Source organism: Lepidochelys olivacea (genome assembly GCF_965140295.1).
Source record: "Lepidochelys olivacea isolate rLepOli2 genome assembly, chromosome: 14".
Lineage (NCBI taxonomy): Eukaryota > Metazoa > Chordata > Testudines > Cheloniidae > Lepidochelys > Lepidochelys olivacea.
The window spans coordinates 35,725,944-35,744,357 of NC_140424.1; the positions used below are offsets into that span (position 1 = coordinate 35,725,944).

At 47.9% G+C, this 18,414-nt stretch overlaps 1 pseudogene across 1 annotated transcript in view; it reads right to left on the reverse strand.

Annotated features, from left to right (window-relative positions):
• Positions 1–13,866: 13,866 nt before the first annotated feature.
• LOC311530275 (butyrophilin subfamily 1 member A1-like) overlaps positions 13,867–18,414 on the reverse strand; it is a 52,641-nt pseudogene continuing 48,093 nt past the window's right edge. Inside the window, exon 8 of the transcript in view lies at positions 13,867–14,458. The product of the transcript in view is annotated as a butyrophilin subfamily 1 member A1-like (transcript). The remainder of the gene's footprint in view (positions 14,459–18,414) is intronic.

An 18,414-nucleotide genomic window follows, 5' to 3' on the forward strand; every position in this document is an offset into this window, starting at 1 on the left:
TCCTATTTGAGATGGAGTAACCAGAACTGGAGATTGTATTCAAGGCCTGGTAGGATTATGGATTTTATAGAGGCATTATGATATTTTCTGTTTTATTTTCTTTCCCTTTCCTAACAGTTCCTAACATACTGTTAACCTTTTTGACCACTGCTGGGCATTGAGAAGAAGTTTTCAGAGAACTCTCCATGGTGACTCTTGGGTGATAACAGCTAATTTAGACCCCATCATTGTATATGTGTAGTTGGGATTATTTTTGCTCATGTGCATTATTTTGCACTTATCAGCATTGAATTTCATCTTCTATTTTGTTGAACAGTCACCCAGTTTTGTGAGATCTCTCTGTGACTCCTCGCACTCTGTTTTAGACTGAACTATCTGGAATGGGGGTCTAAGGAGTAGTCTTACATCTAGCATAGGCACAGCACGGTTCCCATGCTAGACATAAGAGTACTCCCTAGACAGTGAAAGCCAATGCAGAGGTTGGGGTTTTTTGGTTACACACAGACTCAGTGGTTGTGAGAAGGGAAGTATTGCCTCTTAGAGGCATCCAGGGGTGATGTTCAGTTTTCCCAGAATTGCACCAGTTCTGTTGTGCATTGTTAAGAGGAAGCCCTAGATATTGGATCTGGCCCTTGTTGCTGCTGACCCCTCCTGCCAAAGGGGTTACACAATGATCGAAAGCGTGAGATTAGGTGATCTAGATCTCTCTTGTCTTTGTTCAGAAGGACACAAATGTTCCCTTCACCACACATCCCTAGGAGAGTTCCTGTATCCTGGCAAGCATGACATATGCATACAAAAAAGAAAATCATGTGTGATGTATGATTCCCAGCTATTAACCGTGAGTGACTGCCACATGTTACCCTCGGTGGTACCCTATTTCTTCGGGAGAAGGCTAGTCATTGTCACGATAAGGAAGAGGATTAGTGAGCCTGTTAATAACCCTCTCCTTCATCTCTGTGTACTCAGGAACAGGATCAGGGCTGTTTCCAAAAATCAAATAATGGAGACGAGAGGAGGGAGAGAAAGAAACAATGAAAGGTATTAGCTTAGCTTCACTGGTAAGTGAACTGGCATGAGGAACATACACTATGTTTGTACGAGAGAGATATCTCCTGTGCTTATCTAAGCACAGGGCTAGACATTTCTTATGTAAATGCTTGTCTCCTGCAAGAGTTTTATTTCCCTTTAATTAGATAAGAACATACAGTCAACTAAAAAAAATGGACAAGCCAAAACCAATAGCATGATCAGAAAGCTACCTCCGGGGGAGTGTGGGCATGGAGAGAAAGTCTATTCCTACAGCCACTGGAAACTCACAAACAAGTGCAAGAAGCTTATTCCATCTTGGAAAGACCCCTTTGCGACCACCAACAAGGAATCTCTTGTTTTGACCCCAATTATTATTATCAAACATCCAAGGATTTTGTCGAAAGCCCTTTGAAATAAAAGGAAAGGCTCCTCTTTACAGCTGGGTGTAATTTTTTGCACCATTTGTTCATTGAAAAATGAAGTTTCAGTTGACACAAAAATATTGACAAATTTGACATTAATTTGCTGAATACTTTTGGCCAAAAAAGGGGACTTAGGGCAGCATTCAGAAAATTGCCAGCACAGACAAGGCCTTCCTTGTAACGTGTAGCCCAGTGATTAGGGCACTCAGCTGGGATGTGGGAAGCCAGAGTTCAATTTCCGCCCCTCTGCCTGAGGTGGAGTGGGGATTTACATGTGGGTTCCTCATATTGTACAAGAGTGCATTAGCTACTGGGCTGTGGGACAGCCTGAGGTGGTGCTTTCCCAAAGCTGTTCTAATGTGTATAAACAATTAAAGAGTCAGTAAAGCAGAACTTGAACCCTGGTCTCCCCCCCTCCCCAGCAGAAGAATTCCCTGGCCTACAGGATTTTCTGGGGTGGGTGGGTTGATTTCAGTCTCTCCTGTTGAAGCTGTTCTGCTTTGTATAAAATGCTTGAATAGTCACAGGGCAAGAGAGTGAGAATCACAATATAGGCCAATGGTTAGGGGATCCATGTTCATGTCCCTGCTCCTGTGGTTATTCCTTTACACTGGAACAGCATCACTAGGCCAGAGTGTGCTAACCACCCACCAGAACAGCCCAGGTGCTAAGGCAGTCTCTGCAATGTGGGAGACCTAAGTTCAACCACCTATTCTATATCAAGCAAAGAGGGAATTGAACCTGGGTCTCCCAGGTGAGTGCTCTAACCACTCGCCTAAAGATTATAATGGAGGCTCCTTTTCGGGCCATTTTGTGGATCTCTTTTAGGCCTTTATTTCCTTTGCTTTCGTGTTAAAAAGTGCCTTGAAATTAAACGAACAGGTGCATTTTGGGTGAACCAAAACATTTAGTTCAGCCCAAAATGAAACTTTTGTCAGCTTTTCAGTTTGCTGGAATTTTTCAGGATTTTCAGCTAAACACTTAAAGGTAGTTGCCTGACTTTATGAACCTGAGTTTGAAACTCTTTTCATTGCCCTTGTGATCACTCCCCCTCTTCTCTCACCCCCAAAGGAGGATTGTGAGCAAAATATCAAGGAATAGCTTCCCTTACGTGGCCAGCTTACCCAGCATTGACAACACTGAAGTTTTCACTGATCAGGGGTGCCAACCTGAGCATACCAACATATGGACACATTTTCTGTGGCCCCAAGACACACCACTGATAAACACCATCGGGGACCCTGCTGTGTGGTATGACTAGTTTCCCCACCTACCCTTTCCTTCAGTGTTTTCCCTACCCATCCATTGTTCATGCCAATGGACTAAGCCTTAAAAGCCTGCATAAGCAAAGAGCAGTGCTGCATTCTCTTGTAATAATTTGGGGCCTGTTGGGGAGGCCCAAGAATGAGGAAGTGAGTCACAACTCTAGATCCTGCATGATTGTTTTCATTGTTCAGTGCCTTCCTCCCCCGATGTTATTCCAGAACAATGGTAATATTGAATACATGGGTCACTTATTGTGTAGCCAAGCATAGCTCCAATATCAGTAATCACTCATTGTGGACTTCCCCCATCAGAGAGCTCTTCAGGGAATTCTTTACGCCTGGGGGATTTCTGTGCCAAAAAATTAAAAATTCTGCACACTAGATTTTAAAATTCTGCATATTTTATTTGTCAAAATAACACACTATAATCATGCCAGTTTCAATTATTTTGGTAATTTATTTCAAAATAGCTATCAAGTATGTCTGTAAGAATACAGACCAAAAAAAGAAGATTCTGGTAATTTTTTTTGACAAATAGATTCCTTACTAGGTACACTAATACAGAACTTTGAGTAATTAATTTAAATTACAATCCAGAAAAGTATTTCCACACCCATCAGAAGCAGTGCAAAGGCTTGGGGGAGTTAGGGGTAACAGAGGAGCTGAAGGACAGGAAAGGATCCTGGAGGGTTGTTGAATGTGGGTGGGAGAAGTATGGAACAGGTTTTTGGCGGGGGTTGGGGGAAGGGGATTGTTAGGGAGTTGGACAGTCTGCCCCATGAAGATCCTGGCTCACCCCAAGCCTCTCCCATTCAGTTAGGCACATTTGTCCCTGACTCCACGTCCCCCATCGCCGTGGGTCTCTGCAGCCTCCTTGCCATCCCCATGTGTCCTTACAGCTCCCTACCCCTGTCCTCATGTGGCCTTGCATCCCCACTGCCATTCAGCACCTGACTCAACGCTGTCATCCCACTAATTCCTGAGCTCGTGCCCCAGTCAGTGCCCCCCACTAGCCATTTTGAACCCGTCTGTGACCCACCCAGCAGCCCCATGTACCCCGCTCTGTCTGTCCTAACCTGGCTCTGAGGGCAGGGTGCTGTGATGAACTTCTACTCCTGGGGGGAATCTGTGACACTGTGCATGCCCAGAAATTCTTTTTCTTGCAGAAAATACATTCTGCCCAGGAAGTTCTGCAATTCCACCTTTTTCCCACCAGAAGCCGCTGTGGTCCTCTTATAGCCATGCTGCCGGACCACGGTGGCCTCTGGTGGGCAAAAGGCAGAACTGCAGCACTTCTCAAGCAGAATATATTTTCTCTGGGGAAAAAATATCTGCACCAGACATGAATTCTGCACATGTGCAGTGGCACAGAATTTCTCCAGGAGCAGGAATGGGTAGTCTGCATTCTTAGCTCCCTTTTAAACCCCACCCTCGACTTCACTGGCTGCTGTGAACATTTCCAACCTGCTCCCTATTGTGTACAGAGCAAAAGACACAACACTTCCCTTCCCTTCCCGGAAATCCTCTAGAGGCTGCAAATACTGGATAAAACGTGCTGCTCTTACTGTGAAAATGTGTCTTCTAACTGCCCTACCAATAACAAAGTCCGGCCTGCTGCCTGGTGGGAAGAGAGAACTTTATCTGGATGCCGACAATGGATGATGGTGGGAGGTGCACCAAGTAAGAACTTAGGAATGTTGATTGGCTAATCTTTTAGGGAAGGGGTAGTCTATTTTTTCTCAAGGTCCAAATTTCTTGATCAAGGTATAGTCAAGGTCCAGACTCAAGAGAAAACCAAAAAAAACCCCAACAATAATGATAATAGTGCGGAAATAAAAATATTTGGAGGTCTGTTCAAAAGCGTCTGGTGGTCCAGATATGGCTCATGGTCCGCCTATTGACTGCCCCTGCTTTAGGGGGGGCGCTGGGTCTTGCTGGATCCTGGAAAGCATCCAGCGCATGGTGGGTGGTACCCTGATAGGAACTGTAAAACCAGTCAATGGGAGTAGGGTGCCTAACCTGTTTGATGCTTTTGAAAACCTCACAAGGTGCTGATCTGCCTCTCTAGGCATCTACATACGTCTGAAAATCTGGCCCTAAGTCATTCTTCAAAATGAGATGTGGGCCCCCAAGTCACTTGGTGCTTTTGATCATTCTACCCTTAGGTCCCTAACTTTAGGGAGCCTAAATATTGCTGCTAATGGTGTGTAAATCTGTGGCCGTACATAAATAAATAGTAAATCAGTAAATAATAATGATAATATGGGCGGGACACATTTTAGTTTCTTCAGAGTCTCCCTCTCTTCCTTGGCCAGTCCCTGGAGAAAGTGTTCCTTTTTCTCATTCAGAAGCAGTTGCAGTTTCTCAAATTCAGACGAGATTCGCTGTCTCTGGCACTTTGTTTTATTTCCTAAAGGAAAGAGTAAACAAACAAACCCATAAATATCAGCAGAATTAGCAAGCGTATAAGGCCATTTTGGGAGAAGTGCATTAGATTTGAATGTACGTTCATAGATTCATATTTTGAGGCCAGAAGGGACCATTGTGACCATCTAGTTTGACCCCTTGCATGGCACAGGCCAGAAAATTACCCCCAGGGATTCCTGCATCAAGCCCATAACTTCTGAGTAAAGAATTAAAGAGTCAATGAAGCAGGGGCATGGATTCTGCATCTCCCACTTCCTAGGTGGATACCCCAACCGCTGGGCTATAGACCCATTCTCTTTTACACTCTGGCCCAATGACTGTACAAGTACTTACACACAGTGGAACAATTTCAACAGAAGAGACTTGCCTCCCCCCCTGTTTCCCCCCCCCCCCCCCACGACTCTCCTGAGAGGTGCGAGATTCCTCTGTTCCAATCCTTTCTGCCTCTCAGGCCAAGGGAAAAATCTCCCACATCCCACGTGAATGCTCTAACCACTGCGCTAAAAGTTATAAGAGAGGCACCATCCTACCCCCATTTGTTGTACTGGGAGCTGAGGCCCCTAAGCCAGTGATTTTCCAGGTGCCTAAAGCTTTGGTGTTGTAACACCTAAGTCCCTTTGAGAATCAGGGCCAGAGTCATCTTCAAGTAACCATTACATCCTTAACTCTGCCCTCACCGGAGACAACCAACCCAAAACTCATATTTGGGAAAAAGCAACCCCCACCCCTCTCCTTCCATTACACTAGATATTCACCAGGAAATGCAAAATATCCATAAAAGGAAAGATGGGAAAGAATTAGAATCTAAAAAACAGGTCATCCTATGGGGGTGAGGGATGCAGTCTCCAGAATCCCTTGATCAAATGCCCCTAAATTTGCCCCATGTATTCTGCACTGGTCCCTCAACAAACAGCAATTTTCAAACCAATCTGAGCATGCCTGGGGATTGTAGAGCACTTTGAATGGCAGCTTTAAACTGAAATGGTGTTTCAGCCTTAAGTGTGGTGCAGAAAGGCTTCCCCTAAACATGTCTAACTCCACTGGACTCACTTGGGCCGATTCCTCTCTCACTGACCCAGTGTAAATCAGAGGTAACCCTATCCATGCTAATGGGGCTATAGCAGTGGAAAGCTGGTGCGAGCGAGAGCAGGGCTGTCCCAGTGAGCACAGGAAGTGTAAAATCAACTAAACCAGAATGGCAGCGTTTTACACAGATTTGGCCCTGGTGTAAATGCTGACGCAAGATGCGAGACAGGGAAGAGTCTGGCCCTCTGCCTTCCTAGATGTTGCTAGAACGACTGGGCTTGATCCAGAAGGGGCTTCTGCAATAGAAATGCAGATAAATAAAACATGGCTTTATCTGGACCTCATTTGCATTTTGAGTCAGTGTAAATCAGCCCATTATTTGTTAAGTGCCATGTAGATCTGCTAATGTTCTGCTGCTGTTCCCCTCCATACTCCTCAGGATGAACATTTTCTGGAATTAAAGTCTGATAATAAACAGGGTTATTTTCAAAGTTTTTATGGTATTATTATAACTAACAATAAACAGGGTTTCTTTAGTTGTTTTAATGCTATGCTGGTGTGGTCTATGTTTATCTCTTGTAAATTCTTTAAAACACCTCAATGAAATGAGAGATTAAACCAAACCGTGGACACTTACTTTCCAGTCTTTCGGTTTATTCTGCTCCTTGGATTCCAGCTTTCAAATCTCCTCCCTCGCTTTCTTCAGAAGCTCAATGTCGTTATCACCTGTGGGGAAAACGATGCCTGGGGAGTTCTGCTGCAGTGGGTCAGAGCCCATGAGTGGCAGGAAGGAGGGGGTTCTGGCCAAGCCGAGGCCTGGCAGTGAGCGGACCTGGGCTCTGTCCCCAGGCCTGCCACAGACATAGCTGCCTGATCTGAGTGACCCCTGGGCTCTCTGCAGAGCTGTCCTATTCGGTTCCCAAACAGCCAGCTGCAAGATTCAGGGAGGGGATTTTCTGCCCGCCTCCCAGCACTGCTCTGCCATGCCTTGCGAGGTTAGGGAGAGGGGCAGATGGGGTGCTCAGCACTGGCGTTTGTGGAAGGGGCTCAGGGAGCTGGGAATGAGTGACGGGGGATGGATCACTCAACGATTGCCTGTTCTGTTCTTTCCCTCTGGGGCACCTTGCACTGGCCGCTGTCAGAAGACAGGATACTGGGCTAGATAGACCTTTGGTCTGACCAGTATGGCCGTTCTTATGAGGGGCTCACTCAGTCTCTGCTGTTGAAGCTGCTCCACTTCAGGTAAATAAAGGGGCTTTGGGGATCACAGTGGCACCTAAAACTGGGACTTAGGTTCCTATGTACCATTGTGGGTCCATTGGGAGTTTCCATTGATTTCAATGGGGCCATGATTTCACCCAGTATATTTAGAAGACTCCTACCTGTCATGGCTAAACTCCATGTCATTTGAAAATTAAACTTCTCCTGCAGTGATTTAATTTCTCCTGACTATTTAGAAATAAATGTTTCCTACCTTGTATTCCTGTGCAGCATCCTTGATGGGCACCAGCTTATGAGATCCATGCTCCTGGGTTTTATCACAAAGCAGACAGATCACCTCACCATCATCTTCACAGAACAGCTTGAGTTTGTCCTCATGCTCCCTACAGATGGTCTGTTTTTTTAGGTCTTCAGGTTTTATCCCTAATTGCTGGATATTTTCCACCATTCTGGCAAGCTGCCTGTTGGCCTGGGATTTCTCTTTCTTCAGTTTGCTCCTGCATTGTGGACAGAAAACTCCCTCTTCTTCAATTTCCAATTTTTCATAGTACTCTGTGATACAAACTCGGCAGAAGTTGTGCCCATAGTCCATGCTCACTGGATCGTTGAAATACTCCAGACAGATGGGACAAAATGCTTCTTCCAATAGCTTTCTCAGAGGACAGGCCACGGCTGTGGGAATATAAGCATTTCAGTGATCAGTTTCATGTAATGAGTTCTACTTTTTATTAGACAACATTTTAATAGTGAGAGTAACAAACCACTGGCACAGCCTCCCAAGGGAAAGGGCAGCATTTGTCATCAAGTCTTTAGATTGTCACGAGATGCCTTTCTAAAAGATCTGCTGTACACTGACAGATGTGAAAGCCAGAAGGGACGATTATGATCATCTAATCTGACCTCCTGCGTAACACAGACCAGAGAATTTTACCTAGTAATTCCTGCATCAAACCCATAATCTGCGGTAGAGGTAAAGCAGATCTTTTAGAAAGTGACATCCAATCTTGATTTAAAGTCTCAAAGGGAGGGAAAATCCACCGTATCTCTTGGCCAGTTGTTCCAGTGGTTAATTACCCACACTTAAAAACCTGTGCCTCAGGTGAGACTCTGTCTTCATTTTTACTGGGTTGGTTTGTTCTGCCTCTTTCCTTCCCTTTGTTTTTTTCTATTTTTTCCTCAGAGTTGAGGGTCCAGTGAGTTGGAGATTGGTCAATTGTTCTTCTTGCCAGGAAGTTAAAGAAGTATGGTCTGGATGAAGGGACTATAAGGTGGATAGAAAGCTGGCTAGATGACAGAACGAGGAGTAATGGTCTCAAGTTGCAGTGGGGAAGGTTTAGGTTGGATATTAGGAAAAACTTTTTCGCTAGGAGGGTGGTGAAACACTGGAATGCTTTACCTAGGGAGGTGGTGGAATCTCCTTCCTTAGATATTTTTAAGGTCAGGCTTGACAAAGCCCTGGCTGGGATGATTTAGCTGGGGATTGGTCCTGCTTTGAGCAGGGGGTTGGACTAGATGACCTCCTGAGGTCCCTTCCAACCCTGATATTCTATGATTCTAAAGCCCACCAGGGCATGTCTGGGATGGATTAAGGATATAAAATAGGGGATAGTGGCTTGGCCTTTCTCCTCCCCCACCTACGCTGGAATCAACAAGAATACTGAGAAGACAGAAAACTTCAACAGAGGAGACTGGTCCAGGCTTAAGGGAGAAGCCTGTGTATTATGAACTGTTACAGCCAGAGGGGTAAGAAAGCTGCTTGATCTAAATACTCAGGGGCAGTGAGTTATATGGGCCTGTGGTGCCCGGGCTCCAGCAAATTCAGTGACTATTGAATTGTCATCTACATACTGAACTATTTTTCCCGTTTGTAACAGTCCCTCTAACAATTTGTAACAGTCCCCCTGTTAGTCTGTCTCTAACATATTTCTCACTATAGTATGAAATATTGTGGGTGAGTCACAGTACCCCTAAAGCAAATCTGGTCTTTCAGTGAAACAGAACTCCACATAACGGAACAGCTGTACTGATATAAACACCTTTGTAGAGGTATAACTGCCTCTGTGCTAGTGGGTGATTAATCAAATTGGTTTAAAAAGACACCTTTAGTTAAACAGGTGCAAACGCTTATGTGGCCAAGCCCCAGCATTTACAGTTGTGGTGATTAATGTATTAATTTACAGTTAATGAACTTGAGTTAAAACAAGCCCCAAAACTCTTCTGGACAAACCAAATGGCAAATCGTTCCCTGTCTCACCATCCAGGGGACTCCAGGTGCAGACTCTGCCCCACTGGCTGGCTGTCATACAGGGGAAACAGCTACTGGGTTTGTGAAGACTACACGGGGAAGACTGGGAGCCATGCAATGGCTTGGCAAAGAGGACTCAAGCCCTAGGGATCCAGGACATGTATGAAATGGTGATGTGAAATGTGGCAGGTGGGAACTTCAGCTGCAGAGAGACCTGGTCTTTCCTGGAAGGCAGAACAGAGGAGTAGCAGCGGCTGGGGAACCTCAAATACCTTCCCTGACTGCAGGAAGCCCCCATTCCTGCTGGGGAGTGGGAGACAGCCACCAGGCAGCTTCAGAGCAGATATTTGTCTGCCCATGTCCTCTCCACTTGCCATGCAATTATCCTGCAGCTATGAATACAGTGCATGCCAGAAGTCAGCCACCTGTGTGCCTAGGAGCGTAGCAATGGCAGTGACAGCCTACTTGCCCAAGAACACTATCACATAGGATAAGTACGCAGAGACATGAAGACAGGAGATAGTGGTGTGGAAAGGGTTCTGAATTGAATAATGAGGTAACAGTTTACATTTGGTGTTATTTTCTCCGGACGGTCAATTACACAATCATGGCCATGTGACAAGGTGCTGTTAGAAGCTACAAAGAGAGCCCTTTGGAAGCCAGCGCCCTGGTCACTGACCACACCCAGGACACCGGGTGCAGTTAGAGGAGAAGGCACTGAGTAGTCTGGGTCCGGAAGGTGTGACGGTATCTAAATGAGCTATGACTGTATACATCATTATTGCAGCCGCTGTCATATAGTTGCAACAAATCTTGTACAAAGATGGCCAAGTAAGATATCTATGAAAAGGTTGTAGTTTGCTGATTGTGATTAACCTACTTGTATGGGTGTAGCATTTATGTATTTGAAGTTATGAGTATTGGCTCTGCATTTGTATTTCAGTGTGTTTGATTCTAAGCAGCACCAGTGAAGCATTTGGCCAGCTCATTGAGAAGGGACTATTCAGATTAAGTGCCCCAACAAGAAACACTTAACTGACAATGGACCCTGTGAGATTCCAATCCACATTTGATGAGCCTTCCTGGGAATGTTGAAAGTAGCATGTGAGCAATGGCTGCCACCTGCAAAGAACTGAATCATGCATGGAGATGTGAACTTGCCCATGTGACTCCAAACTCCATCTTCTGCTGTGATTTTCCACAGTAAGAACAATGGGGATTTTCCACATGGCAGAGGATATAAAAAGGCCCTGGAAGCCCCTCCATTTTGTCTTCAAACCGGCTTCTGATCTCTGGAGGAACTTTGCTATAAACTGAAGCTCTAAACAAAGGACTGAAGGACCCACCCAAATCTGTGGATGTACTCCAGAAACTTGATTTGAGCCAGCAGTTTATTCCATCACTGCTATAAGCCTGAACCAGGAACTTTTCAATTGTTGTATGTATTTGATTCCTTTAACCAATTTTAACTCTCATCTATATTTCTTTCTTTTTATGAATAAACTGTTAGATTTTAGATCCTAAATGATTGGTGAAATTGTTATTTTGGGGTAAGATCTGATTTGTATATTGACCTGGGTTTTGTGGCTGGTCCTTTGGGATCAGGAGAATCTTTAATTGGGGAAACCGGTTTTCATAATCAGTCATGCCTATAAGGAGTGCTACTGGTGGTACAAGGGAACTGGGGTACCTGAGGGAATTCTTTGTATGACTTCTGGTTAGCCAGTGGGGTGAAACCGAAGTCCTCTCTGTTTGGCTGGTTTGATGTGCCTTAGAGGTGGAGAACCACCAGCCTGAGGCTGTGACTGCCCTATTTCTCAGGAAATTGCCCTGAATTGGTACTCTCAGTAGTGTCCCACGAGAGCACCCCTTGTTACAGAAGGATAGAGGGGATCACTTGCACCTGTAGGGAGCCTGATGAGGTCACTAGCTCAGCGCTGAGAAGAAAGCAGCAGTATAAAAGGCTGAACCAGGGAGCAGGAAGGGGGGTCCTTGTAACTGTTGCTATGCTGTGATGCACCATAAAAGGTAATAAAGACACTTGGTGGAGGTTCCCTGGCAGACTGGAGGCTGCTTAATTCACACAGAGGTCTGCCAGCCCAGGGTTGCAGGAACTGATGGGGGAGCCCATTCATAGTTAGACATTTAAAAATGGACATTGCCTGCAATCTCTTCATGACATTTCATGCTGTAAATTGTTAGTGACAACACATTTTTATGTCTTGTCAGATAGTAAAAACCATGTTGTATATTAACCTGTTTGCCAACATATTTTCCCACGTAATAACACAATGAGATTGGATAAGAAGCCATAGTAATTACACATAATTCAGTAAGAAATAGGGAAAGGAACTCAGATATTTCTGAAGGAAATTTTAAGGAATAATTACCTATTTTTAGATTAACATTTCCCTGTGTTAAAAACTAAGAAAAACACAACTTCAGCAGCCCATGCCACCTAGACACTAGCAGACTGGATAAAAACACAAATGAATCCATCAAAAGATAACTTTAGGGTATTTATTTTCAAATAATCAAAGTAAGTTTAGGGCACTCTGACATGAATGGCATATTATGAATAAATTTTCAAAATGAATTATTACATTGAAAATGTTCATAACGCATCACGTTTAAAACAAAAAGTAGTCCAAGCAATGCCATGTGATGTGCCTCCCCTCATACTCTGCTCAGCTAGCTCTTGAAGAAATTAGGTTCAATGGCTAATTTGAAGGAATTAGGCCAATCAGTCACTATTTTTACAGAGCATTCCTGAAGGTGGTAGACAGAACCCAGAGGAACTGAGATGAATTTCCTGGAGCAACTTTATTTCTTTGTACTCTAAACCTCACATGACAACAAAAATATCACCCTTTCAACTGATTTAGGGCCGAGAAGAAAGGTTTCCTAATAAAGCATCACCAAATTTCAAGTTATATGTCATCAAGTGCCAGTGTCTTTAATACAATTAACTTAATTTATGATAATTCAATAAAGGAATACAACCCTGTCTGTTTCTTTACCAAACGACATTTGTTTCATTCTTAGAACCAAGAACACGAAGAGCCCATCAGTACATTGAAATCAACAGTGGACACTGACAGTACATTGCCTGCAAATAATAGTTCTAAAGAAAAATAAACTTAGAAAAGGATATTGTAGAAGAGATTTCTATATACAGGAAGATAGCATTTGAGGTTCGGGACCGTTTTTTCTTAATTGATGTGAGAACAAGAAAGGAAATGTCATATCTTGATTACAGATTATATGAAGCTAGAAAGTTAAAAATCACATGAATTAATACTAACAGAAGTTCAAAGACTATTTTATAATCTTGTGTGAGTTAACTTAAATATATTGCTTAATTAATTCTATCATTTTTTCACCAATTAACTGTCAAAGGTGTAGTGCAGAGGGTGGGTGTATGTGCTCTGCCTTCCAGAGAGAACCAGTCAAGACAATAAAGAGAGGGAAAGAGAGCGAGAGCAGCTGCACATGTGTGTAGTTGTGATGTTTACGACACATGTACATTGTAACTGAACAACCCAGTCTGACAATTTAATAATTTTTTTTGTTAAGATAAATATTTTGGATTTCTTGAAATTCCACAGCTGAAATACAAATTATACTATTTAGAGAAGTTAAACTTCAATATAGATTTGAGGGAAGAATTAAAAAAATTAATGTAAATAATTCCATTTCTAAAAATATGTTTAGACGCTTGTTTTTGAAATGCTGTTGAAATGTCAATGAAAATGTTCTTGCATTTACACCTTGTGACAATAAAAACATTTTCTAAATTAGAATAATCTTTTATCTTTCATATTTTACATTGAGATTTCACAGGGGTAGAATATTCTGACAGGAGTGAATAATTTCCATCTGTCACCATCTCCTACCCCTGGGACAGAGGACAGGGAAAGATGAGGGCAGCAAAAACCACTAGCTGTCTGGCAGTATTTCTTACCAGCATCATCCTGTGCCAGGGATGGAGCAAACACGGGGAGGGGGGAATCTGTCTGGCTCCTTCCAGCAAGTGGGACCTATTCACCCAGCCTGGGCGGGGGTTGCCAGGTGTCCGGTTCTTGATTGGAACCTCCAGTTGAAAAGGGAAACTGGCAGCGTCCAGTCAGCACAAAAAGTCCAGTTGCCTGCAGTGACTGGCCCCACCACTGGGAGCTGGAGGAGCAGCAGCGCTGGGAGGGGCCAGTCTGTGCTGTGGGGGTCACTGTCAGGGACCGAGATTCCCCCCGGCCTGAGCTGGGACCGGGCAGATTTTCAGGGGAGCCGCGTTTGTACCCGAAACATAGTAACCAGGCCTGAAATAAGGGCGGAGCGTCCCGGAGAAGGTGTCAGTGAAACTGAAGAGACGGGACCTGTCAGTCACATTGTAAAACGAGACCTCGCCCACCTCATAGTCCAGGAAAATCCCCACCCGGCCGGGCCTGATGCTCACTGGGAGGGAAGTCGAGGGGGAGGTGAGGACCTGGTATACCCCACCCCTCAGCCACACGACCCAGTATCCATCCTCAGGTCTGAGTGTGACCTTCCCCTTCCTGCTCACAGATTCCCTACAAACCCCCAGGTACCAGCCTGTCTTGCCTCCCACCTCCCAGTAACGCCTCCCGCCCGTGAACCCCTCAGCGCCCAGGACACAGATATAATGATCGAATCCCTCAGACTTGTTGGGCGGATCCCAGTTTCCGTGTCTCACACGTTTCCGATCCTCAGACAGGACGAGGTTGGGATTTGCCGTGTCTGGATCCAGAGTCACGTCCACTGGGGAGAGAGTCACAGTCAGTGCCAGGGGCAGGGGCTGGTCACTGGGATCAAAGGGAAATTAACCTGCATTCCCGTCGCTCCCCACGGTGCCTGCCCCTTCCCTCGCACCCCCTCCCCCGGCACCTTCCCCTTAGTTCTCCCCCCGCCCCTCCCCTCACCCTCTGCCCCCCTGACACCAGCATCCCTCACCCCCCTCTAGTGCCCTGGTGCCAGCCCTGCCCTTCACTCTTCCTCTGCCCCCCTGAGTCACATCTCTACCATTGCCCCCATCTGCCTCCATGGTGCCTGCCCCTTCCTTTACCTGCTCTGCCTGCCTGCCTGGTACAAGTCCCCTTCCCTTCCCCCCTTTGAACCCCTGGTGTAAGCCCTTTTTATCACTCCATCTCTGCCCTACTGGTGCTCACCCCTCCCCTCATCCTCCTTCTGCCCCCCTGGTGCCCACATTTCCACACCCCTCTCTCTGCCCCCCTGTGCTCACCTGTTCCCTTGCCCCCAATCTGCCCCCTGGTGCCCCTCCACTCTCCTCTCCCTGCATCTGCCCCTCTGCTCAGTCCCCACATCCCTCCTGGTGCCTGCCCCTTCCCTCGCCCCCCTCTGTCTTCCTGGCACCCTCCCCTCATGCCCTTCTCCACTTTTATGACTGTCCCTTTCCTTTGCTCCCTTGTTGCCCCCTGGGGTCTGCCCCACCCCTCACGGCCCTCTGGCACCCGCCCTGCACCTCACCCCACTTTCTCCCCTTGTCACCTGCGCCTTCCCCCACACCCTCCTTTTCTTTGGTGACAGCCCCTCCTTCTACCCACCCTCTGCCTTCCCAGTGCCTGCCCCTCTGTCCACCCCTTGTGTCCCCTGGTGCGAGGCCCTTCCCTCTCCCCCTCCTCTGAGCCCCAGTTCCCGTCCCTTCTCCTGCCCCCCTTTTGCCCCTTGAGCCCACCCCTCCCCTCATCTCCCGTCCTGCCCCTCATGCATACTCTATGGCCCTGATGCCTGCCCCTCCTTTTCCCCCTTAACCCCCACCCCCAGTGCCCACCCCTCCCATCATTCCATTCTTCCCCCTGCCCCTCCTCTCACCTTCCTCCACCCACTGGTGACTGCCCCTGCCCCAGCCAGCCCCTCTGCCCCAGCCAGTCCCTCTGCCCCCAGGCTCCTGCCTCACTCCGTGCCATAGAATCATAGAATATCAGCGTTGGAAGAGACCTCAGGAGGTCATCTAGTCCAATCCCCACTCAAAGCAGGACCAACACCAAGTAAATCATCCCAGCCAGGGCTTTGTCAAGCCAGGCCTTAAAAACCTCTAAGGATGGAGATTCCACCACCTCCCTAGATAACCCGTTTCAGTGCTTCACCACCCTCCTAGTAAAATAGTGTTTCCTGGTATCCAACCTAGACCTCCCCCACTGCAACTTGAGACCACTGCTTCTTGTTCTGTTATCTCCCACCACTGAGAACAGCCTAGCTCCATCCTCTTTGGAACCCCCCTTCAGTAGTTAAAGGCTGCTATCAAATCCCCACTCCCCACTCTTCTGTAGACTAAATAACCGCAGTTCCCTCAGCCTCTCCTTGTAACTCATGTGCCCCAACCCCCTAATCATTTTCGTTGCCCTCCACTGGACTCTCTCCAATTTGTCCACATCTCTTCTGTAATGTGGGGAACCAAAACTGGACACAATACTCCAGATGAAGCCTCACCAATGTCGAATAGAGGGGAACGATCACTTCCCTCGATCTGCTGGCAATGCTCCTACTAATGCAGCCCAATATGCCGTTGGCCTTCTTGGCAATGAGGGCACCCTGCTGACCCCTATCCAGCTTCTCGTCCACTGTAATCCCCAGGTCCTTGTTCCTGGTGCCTGCCCATTCGCTCCCCCGCACCCATGGTCCTGGCACCTGCCCCACTCCTCATCCCTTCCACCTCCTGGTGTCCACTCCTCTTGCCCCCCCATTGCCCTTGTGCCTGCCCCTCCCTTCTTCTCCTCCCCCTTCTGCTCCTATCACCTGCCCCTCCCCTTTCCCCTCCCAGCATCAGCCTGTCCCCTTCCCCTCCCCACCCCCGCTCCCCCTGCCCTTTCCCGGCTCATTGTCTCCTCACAGGCAGACGGGCCCTGACTCCCCTCAGGGGGGAGGGTGACCAGACATCCCTTTTTTAAAGGGACAGTCCTGTATTTAAGCCCTCCTGCCGGTGTCCCGACTTTTTCTTCAAAATGGGCAAATTGTCCCGTATTTTCTGTCTCTGCCCCCATCAGTTCTGACGGGTCCTGCTGCTGGCCAGATCCCTGCTCACCAGACGCCCACCCACCAGCGGTGAGGAGGAGGCGGCCAGTGGCTGACGATGGGGGTGGGTTTGCAAGGCTGGTGGCGGGGCGAAGATGCAGAACGCAGGGCCGGACTCTCCCCCTGCTGGTCCACCAGCGCAGCCCCCATTGCGTGCCAGCTCTCAGCCAGCAAGGCCCTGCCCCTGGCCCGTTTCCGGCCAGCGCTGGCTGCTCGCTGCAAGCTGCGGTGGCTGGTGAGTGCAGGCAGGCACCAGGTGGCAGCCGGTTACATGTTGCCCCTGCTTCCCACCCCTCGGCCCTTCACGTGCTCCCCCTCTCCCTGCTTTGCCCCTTCCCCCGCCCCCAGCCTCACTGCTCCTCCGTATCTGCTGCCCCCCAGTGGGGCACATCCTGCTCCCAGCACTGTGTGAAGAACCTGCCCCTGATCTGAGCACTCAGCAGCTCACCAGCCGCATCACCAGCAGGCTCTTTCCTTCCCCCACTGCCTCTGGCTGGGCCAGCACTCTGGGAACGCCCAAGACCCTCCAGCCCAGGGCACTGGCCAAGAGGAGCCGAGCTCTGCATGTGTCAACCCCCCCCTCGCCCCCAGCACTGGGACAAGGAAGCCTCTCCTCAGCTAAGCTCTGGGGGTGATAGTGGGGGTGGGGGTGATTTCCAGCCTGATCACGCCCCAAACCTGCAGGCTCCACAGCAGCCCCCAGGGTAGGTTCCTGCCCCCAGGGAGTGCAGAGCGACTCCATCCCCTAGGCACCCTCCCCTGCTGAGCCACCTCTCTGGCCCCATTCGCTGAAGCCCTTGCAATCAAGTTCCCTGGGCCCTGGTGCACAATGCATCCTTAGGGCTTAACCCCTTCCTGCCTGCGCTAAAGTCAGAGGAGGCTGGCTGGGCTATGTCGGTGGCCATCCCCTGCCGTAACCCCTCCCCTCACTGTGGTTATGGATGAATAGAGGCAAGGGCCAAGTGGTACTGTGCAGTCACAGGCACCTGGGAGGCAGAGGCATATGAGGGAAGGGGCAGACCCCAGGGAATCTCTGTTGCTTTGGAGGGGGGATTTCCTCACTTTCTGCCCCCTCCATCTGGGAGAAGGTACATCGGGTGCCAGTCCCAATCCATACCTGCGCAGCGCGTCTGCACTAGGGGTTTGCACCGGGGCAGCTACATCGGTGCAAGGAAACCCCGGCAGACATGGCCTGAGACACTGCTGTGCAAGAGGCAGTAACCCCTCTCCTCATTGGGGTTATGGGTTAGTAATTACAGGATCACTGGAGCAGGGCAGCTGGACTCTGGGCTCCAAGGTAGGGTCCGACCCACTGAGCTGCAGAGTCATTCTCACTCCCACGCTCTGGACCAGGGCCCATGGCAGTGTTTAGACACAGGGGGGTGTCTTCAGCAGGAGAGCTTGAGGTAGCCCCACGTCAGACACCCAGAGCCCAGCGGTTCCAGCCCTCACCTGAGGGGAGGAGACCCACATTCCAATTCCCACCCCACATCACACAAGGGGCACCTTTTTCTGTTCATTGAAACTAGTTAGCAAACTCAACATGGATTCAGGAAGAGTTTCAATCGAACCAAAAATATAAACTATTTCTCCAAAACATTTCTCCCAGCCCCACTTCAAACCTGTCTGAGCGACTTAGGAGTCCAAACTCCAGAGACTTGCAGTGAGTGACTGTCAATATCCCCAGAAACACACAGTTATGGGCAGGCCATGCTCAGGGCATCAGCTA